Source organism: Chinchilla lanigera, unplaced genomic scaffold (assembly GCF_000276665.1).
Source record: "Chinchilla lanigera isolate Chin_1 unplaced genomic scaffold, ChiLan1.0 scaffold00025, whole genome shotgun sequence".
In the NCBI taxonomy this organism is placed as follows: domain Eukaryota; kingdom Metazoa; phylum Chordata; class Mammalia; order Rodentia; family Chinchillidae; genus Chinchilla; species Chinchilla lanigera.
In genome coordinates, this window is record NW_004955426.1 from 22,378,109 (window position 1) to 22,385,875 (window position 7,767).

Genomic DNA, 7,767 nt, shown 5'->3' on the forward strand with positions numbered 1-7,767 from the left:
TTCACGTACTTTAGTGCTGGTGAGTTATTGCATAAAACGTTTCCCAAATTGTGACTGTCTGGTGTTTTCTCAAGACTAGATTGAGGTTTTTGGATTTTTCTGTAGAAATGACACAGGGCTGATGTAACCTTCTTGGTGCATCTTTATATTAGGAAACATGGTATCAGCATAGCTTGTTACTGGCAAGCTCAGCCATGATCCTTTGGTATTGTCCGGGTTTCTCCACTATGAAATTAGGACTTTCAGCTGGCACGGGGGCGCACACCTGTAATCCCAGTGTTTGGGAGGCTGAGGGAGGGGATCGCTGAGATTTCAAGGCCAGCCTGGGTTACAAAGTGAGTCCAAGGCCAACCTGAATTTCATAGTGAAACCCTGTCTCAAAAAGACAAAAAATAAATAAATAGTTATGATTTTCCCTTTTGTAATTAATAAATCTCTTGCAGAAGATTCTTTGAGATAATGTAAAGAAACTTTTCTCCTCAAACATATGCCCACTAATTTTAATATCCATTGGTAGGACTGTTTGCAAAAGTTATTACTATAGCATAGATCCTATCCATGTTCACAATTGCTTAGTTGTGTGTGATTATCAAACTCTTATTTAAACTGCTAAAGTGTGATTTTCTATTTATTTAATCTTCTTTGAATTATCTTTATAGTGGGGTCCATTAATGGGATTAATTTAATCTGATAAATGGAAAAATCAATAAAACACTACATTTAGCTCTCCATTCATCCATCCATTTATACATCTACCACCTGTGTACTTCATTTTTTTGGTTAAAAAATTTTGAGATGTCAATCTTCACATTTCTTCTGACTATGCTTTCCTCTCTACTGCTCTGTTTGAATTGTTAGATAAGCTTGCTATTATTGTCAGACGTCGGCCAAGATGGGAACATTAATTTCCTTAAGCAGATGGTTGTCAAAACTGTTATGATAAAAGAAGTGTTAATTTGTTTTTGCTGGGATAGGCTATTACACAAAAATGACTCTGTCGTGGACATCTGTTGTTTTGTTTATGCAACATTCCTAACCCCTTCTTTAGGTCATAGCACTCAGATTTCCTTTGCAGAATTCCATCTCCCATGTTCTTGGTCCATACAACATATGTGTGGCCAGTACGCCTGCCTGCACCAGAGGAGGGAATACACCCTAGGCGAGGACAGAACTATCCATCCCCTTCACCACTGGTGACTGGGCAAGAAATTGGTATTTCTCCCTAGTTGGCCAAATGGCATCTGCCCAAGATTCTTGCTGGAACTATAAAATAAGAAACTTACTTTTTCTACTGGGATAGCTCAGAGAGTGGGATCTAAGCTAGTCACTTCTACTGCATCGCTCCGTTGACATGTAGGGAAGGATATTCTGAGAATGAAGCCAACACAGGAGAAAGAGTGCAGTGGGGGAGGGAAATATGCTTCATGACATCAACTGATCATCACTTTTTCTAAAGCTGTCCACTCCAAGACTTTTCAACTGTGTGAATGAATCAATCCTCTTTCATTGTTTAAACACCTTGCCTTCAGTTTCTGTAGCTTGTAACACAAAGTCTTGACAAAGATATGCTTCTTAAGCATGTGCAACACATGAGCCCTCAACTTAGAAGAAATCATGTGAACAGTGCATATATCTTCTCTACAAGAAATCTCTGTAAGCAAAAATGTCTGTTTCATCAGCCTGACCACCACAGGAAGAGCTTTGTCAATAGGATCATAATGAAGAAAACGGTAAATACTAGCTGGGGAGAATTTGGGGGTCTGAAGATGTGAGTGATTGTCTTCTCAGCAGAAGTGGCTCAAGCAATGGTACAACAGGGAGAAAGTGCCAAGAAGTCAGCATTTTTTTTTTTTTTTTGTCATTTTGAGACAGGGTCTTGCTATGCAGTTCAGGCTGGCCTTGAACTCATTTTATAGCCCTAGTTGGTCTCAAACTCTAAACGATCCTCCTGCCTCAGCCTCCCAAGTGCTGGGATTGCAGATGTGCACCACCACACCTGGCTTCAGCATGTATTTTGAAGTTCTGGGGGACATTCATAGTCACTGAGGGTAAAGTTCCAAGGGAATGAAACAACATTCCTCAACAGTTTGAGGAGTGAAACAACAACAAAAACAACTAGAGAAAAGATTTGTTTGAAATAAATTGTGGGGCTCTCATGGGCAGTCTGGATGGGCAGCATCACTTGTTAAGAGGCCAATCAATTGTCCAGATGAACTTTAGTGCAGGGCTGGGAAAGACCAGATTTGGAAAAGAAAAAGCTAGAGGTGATTGGAATCCCAGTCTCTGAGAACATTCTGCAAGAGGCTTTAGCCATATTTGCTCAAGAATCTTCCTCGTGGCATCATTTGAAAGCCATACTTTTTATTTCATGCTAAACATTGTCAGAGAGAGCAGTGGCAGATTCATCCCAGAACATGAGCCAGTCCGCCTGGCATGCACACTTTTAATGGCATTCCAGAGCTTGGAGCCTGGCAGACTCTGATCCGTGCCCCTGCACTAGCTCCTGCCTTCCCCAGAGTTGGGATGTCAGAAGGGAACATCTATCTTCTTACCTTCTCAACAGAGAATGTCCAGGATGAGCTCCCAACCCCTGCCTGTGTGAGGCAGGTGTAGCTTGGCCTTGTAAAAGATGTCATTGCACTGACTTCAGACCCATGCCCTTTTTTTAATATTGTACCTTAACTTCTCTTGCTTTCCTCACACCCAGTCCTTGAGCATGTCCTGTCAGCACCACCATCACTGCACCATAGTCCAAGTCACGCTGTCTATTTGCACAATTCTCTCAATAGCCTTCCAGCTGGTCTCCTTGCTTCTATTGTCACCCCTCTACAAAGCAACTTTGTAGAATATATCTTCAACAAAGCTACTAGACTAATTCTTTAAAAACATCCAACTACTGTCTACTTACTGTCTACTACTTCTAAAAATCTTCTGATGGCCCCCTGTCTAATTCAGAATGAAATCCTAAATCCATACCATAGCCCAGAAGATTCTATGGGTTATGAACCTTGAGACCTTTTAAACTTTATTTTCCACCACCTGCCATCCCCTGGGGCCCTTGTACTTGCTGTTCTCCCTACGCCTGCCTGACTCTTCTGCTTCTCTTCATGGCCTATAGCATGTCTATCTGTCAGAATAGAGTAAAAGATGCTGCTCCAAGCTCCAATTTTCAGTGGCTCAAAATAAAACAGATTTCTTTCTCACTCCCCTCACCTTGTCTTTTGTGAGTTGGTAGAATGGTCCAGTTCACCAGAGTTAAATTTGATGGAACAGCCGCCATCTTGAAGGTTGCTGTCTGTTGTCTCAAAGGGAAAAGAAAGATTCTGTAGAGTCCCATAAATGCAATGAAATGCTTAACTAGGGAGAGGCACATGTCACTTCTGCACATGCTCTTTGGTCAGTCACCAGCCTCAGTAAACCACAAGGGAACCCCGAAGTACAGTCTTTACCACATAGCCACAAATGAAAGGGATCTATATTACTTTATGAATAACTCTAATGATGGCCGCAGTTGGGAAGTATGGCAGTTAGCTGAGTGGGGTTAGGGTAGATGGTGGGTGGAGACGGATGCCAGAGAAGGAGAGAAATGACAACCTGGCTAGGTCTGGCTGCTCACTGGCCTGGTCCCAGGGATGCTTCTAAGGAAACTTGGTGACCATTTGTCAGGTCCTTCAGACAAAAGGCACATTCACACAAATGCTGGGCTGGGAAGATTCTCCTGCCTAAAAATAACTTGTCTTTTGATATCTATAATTCTTCCACTAGACATTCCTTCCTTCGGTTCTAGAACAGCATTTCCCAGGCTGTGTTCAGCAGAACACTTCTATTAGACTTTGTCCCTTGATCAGATGAGATTATGAAATGCTGGGTTGCTCAAGATTCATCAGATTTTTCTTCTGCAGACATTCTCAGAGCCTTGTTTAATATGCTAATATGAGGTGTCATTTCCTGGGAAAGGAATAAAGCATAAACGAATTTGAGGAAATTTGTTTGAGGAAATTCCTCAAGTTTTAGAATCAAGGAAGCCTTGCCTCCACGAATGCCTCTTGGGGTTCAACTGGGAACTTTGTGGAATGCTGGTCTGGAAGCCTCTTTAGTCTCATTGAGTGTCCTATGGAAAGCAGATGTGTCTAGGGTTAGGGATCATGAGGGAGAACGAAAGCCACATAGACAAAGCCTTGAGAGCTGAGCCCAGTAGGGGGCTTGTGGATGGAGTGTCTGCTGGGGAGGGGCTGGCGTGGAGACCCAAAATGATCCTCTCCCCAGATGGCAGCTGACTTAGAGCCTGGCAGAGCAGGAGCATCAGTGCCCCACCCTTCGCCACCCATGTCTCTGCTGCCTTTATTCCAGGAGATGCAGCTCCTCTCCTTCCTCCCGCCACAGTGGAGCCCATCAGCCTGCATTCCACAGCTCTGCCTGTTCCCATCCGCACCTCCCGAGCCAGCAGGACACCAGCCCTTTCTAGGTCCTGGGGCTGAACTCCGTAGTCCCTTCTGCCTGGCTTCATTCTGGGATCTTCCTACGCATCTTTTAATATCATTTATGTGACCACCTCTAGGAAGACATCCCTGAGAGCTTTCACCGCTCCTCACCCCTTCTCAGCTGGATTTATTACTCCTCCCCGAGCTTCTGTGACACACTGTGCATACCACCCTCTGTTTCTGTCCCTCTAGTCTGGGGATCCTGGAGAGATTTGTCTTTGTATCTTTACATCCTCCTCTGGTAGGAGACAGGTGTTCAGTAATTAGTTGAATGTATAAGACCCAGGCATGGAACGATGTATGCATTAAACCCCTTATCTAGGCACCTTTAATGTGTTTCCTAAGAAAAAGACTGTTCTGCGTGTTATTTGTCCTTGCCCAGCTTCACTGGAGCTCTGACTTCCTGGAGGCCCAAGTCTTCTCACAGCCTCCTTCCCTGTCTGTCCATCCAGTCCGCTTTCTGTCTGGCCTGGTCCCTCCATCACTGTTCCTCTGATGACCAGTCTGCTCTGGGACACCTGATTCATTTTGTCTTCTTTAAAAAATTTGTGAGTACTGGACTATTAATGGCCTGCCTCTAGATGTATGTTTTCTTAGCAGGAAATAAGTGCAAATGTATTGAGAAGACAATCTGACTTGAAGGTTGGAAAAAAGTGTTTTTCTTTTCTTTTTTTACGATGAACTTGGCTTTAATGAGGAGCAGGAAAGGGGAAACTAGAAGGACAGGAAGCAGAGGATGTCACAAGTTTGTTGTCAGCAGCTCACCCAGGGCTGTGTGATGACTTTCATGGGCTTTACATACTTTTGCCTTTGTGACTTCTTCTCCATTAAAAAATTAAAACTTATGACAATGTTGCTATACACCTGAATATAGTGCAGACTGGATTCATTTTATACATGAATTGCCATTATGCTTGATGGTTTTTTTTGCTTGATTTTTTTTTCTGATTTAAAAATATCAAATGGGTACAAAGTCCAGAGGAATGAGCGCAAACAGCAGGGTGACTACCGTCAATACTATGGTACTGCATACTTCAAAATAATCAACAGAGATTATTTTTAATGTTTTCCAGTAATAAAACATTTTACAATAAATAAACAGTAAATGTTTGAGGTGATGGATACGCTAATTGCTCTAGTTATTACATAATGCATACATGTATTGAAATATCACATTGTACAACATAAATTAAAAATAATATAGAACTTAAAAATAGAACATTTCTGGGACCACTAAAAGCCTTGTGCGTCTGCTATGCATAGAGCTAAGTTCACCCTGAGCCCATTGTCCCGCCCGCAGGTCCTTGAGTACACAGTGCCCTTCTGACATTTTGATTCCCGGGGTCCCTCTGCCTGAAACGTCTGTCCCTGTCTCCCAGCCCAGCCCTGTCTCCACCCCACTCTGCCCCATCCACCCTGACACATTCCTTCTCATACTCAGGGTCCAGCCACAGTATCACTTTCTCCGGCCAGATGCAGTGGATTAAACTACAGGATGCCCCATTAATTTTGAATTTCTGGGAGATTCCAAGATCCCAAATATTTTAACATGAGTGTGTCTCACACCAAACATCCCAAATATTGCAGGAGACATGTTTGTACTAAGACATTATACATGTTTATCTGAAATTCGAATTTTCCTGGACATCTTGTGTTGTAACTGGCAGCCCTGCCCCTGTGGTTTCTGAGTCATCTTTCTGCCAGCTCTCCTTCCCACCTGCTCCCCCACCACCGAAGTGTTCTAGCATTTTCTGCACAGCCCCCTCACCACACACCCTCCCCACTCCCACCATCATTATACTTACCTGCCACGGTCTGGGCAGGTGACCGTGTAGCAGTTGTCATACATGAGTAATTGTATAATTTCCCTTTATTTCCCCAACTACGTATTCATTTTCAAGGATGACTGGGCAGCATTTGGTTTTCATTTCATTCAGGATATCATGAGGTTGAGACTAAAAATGAGTTAACTATTACATAGGACAATTGTAACATGTCTGTAAACAAAGCTCATGGTGTGAGGGTCAACAGTGTGAATGAGGGAAGGATGTCTTAGGCTGGTGCCAGAGAGCAAATCAGCTGTAGCTGAAGCAGGACCACATGTGACAGAGGCTGTTTCTGGTTTTAAGACTTAGGCCTAGGAAATTCTGATTGTCCTTCTTTGTCTTGGGAGTGTATGGTTTTTTAAAAAAGTTCTTTTCAGTGCACTTCTCTCAATGCTCACCACAGCCCAGATGACTCCTTAACATAGGAAAAACCAGAATGAGGTAGAGTGGCACAAGCCACAGGAGACCACAGGAGCCTGGGGGCCAGGCTTCTGTCTGGTGCTTTCCCACCACTTGAAGCTTTGGAGCTGGATGCCCCTGAGGGCAACCTTCCCTCGGAGGCTGTGAGTAGCAGCGAGCCCTGAGGATGGAGCCAGGCAGTTTGAAATGACTCAAGCCTGGAAGAATTTTTGTGAAGCGTGGTGAAAATTTCCTTTTTTATTGCTAAGGATTTCCCTTTCTCAGTTGAGTAAAATTTCCAAAGTTGGCCACTGGTTGTTTTGTTATTCATAGTGAGCAAGAAACCACAATGCCCAAATACCCAGCGTGGATCTGTGTGCGCACGTGGGTGTGTGTTTAATGACAGGTGTTCTTGCCCCTTAATTATCTCTCATCCACGTCTCAGCTCACCCTGCAGCTTAAAGGCACAGGCAACCGGGCCTGAAGTTGTTTCCAGGGCAGTCATCAGGTGAAATGAGAGAGAAAATGAAACAATGAGCTGTCGCCAGGTCAAATCCAGTTCCAGAGTTCTGCACATTACATTCCTCTTGGCATGTTCAAACTGTTCTTTGGTCTAGTAAAGTTTCTGATAATTTCTACAGAACAGTGATTTTTTTTAACTTAAAAATGAGATGATGTTATTTAACTCAGTGTTTTCCAAAATTATCCTGTGCTGCTCCTTTTGTTCTGAGGAACATCCATCCCACCGTAACCCCAGGAACATGTTTTAGGAGACTGGATCTCACAAGGGAGTGAAGGAAAGTGAGAGGTTTCTCCCTGGTTGTTCCCTCTCCCTGTATTTTGGCTCAGAAAAAAAGCAGCTATCCTCAGCACTGCCCTGAAGCCTTGCCAGGCAGCCCTGGCAGGAGGACCCCACACACCTGAGCCCATATGTTCTCACTCGTGGTCTCACTGAGTCTTGAGGTAAGGGACAGTGTGTACGGGGAGGAGGAGGCACTGCATGCCTGGCAGACCGAGCACCACATTAAGTGCTGCCCATTGGTGGTCTTGATTGGTGACTA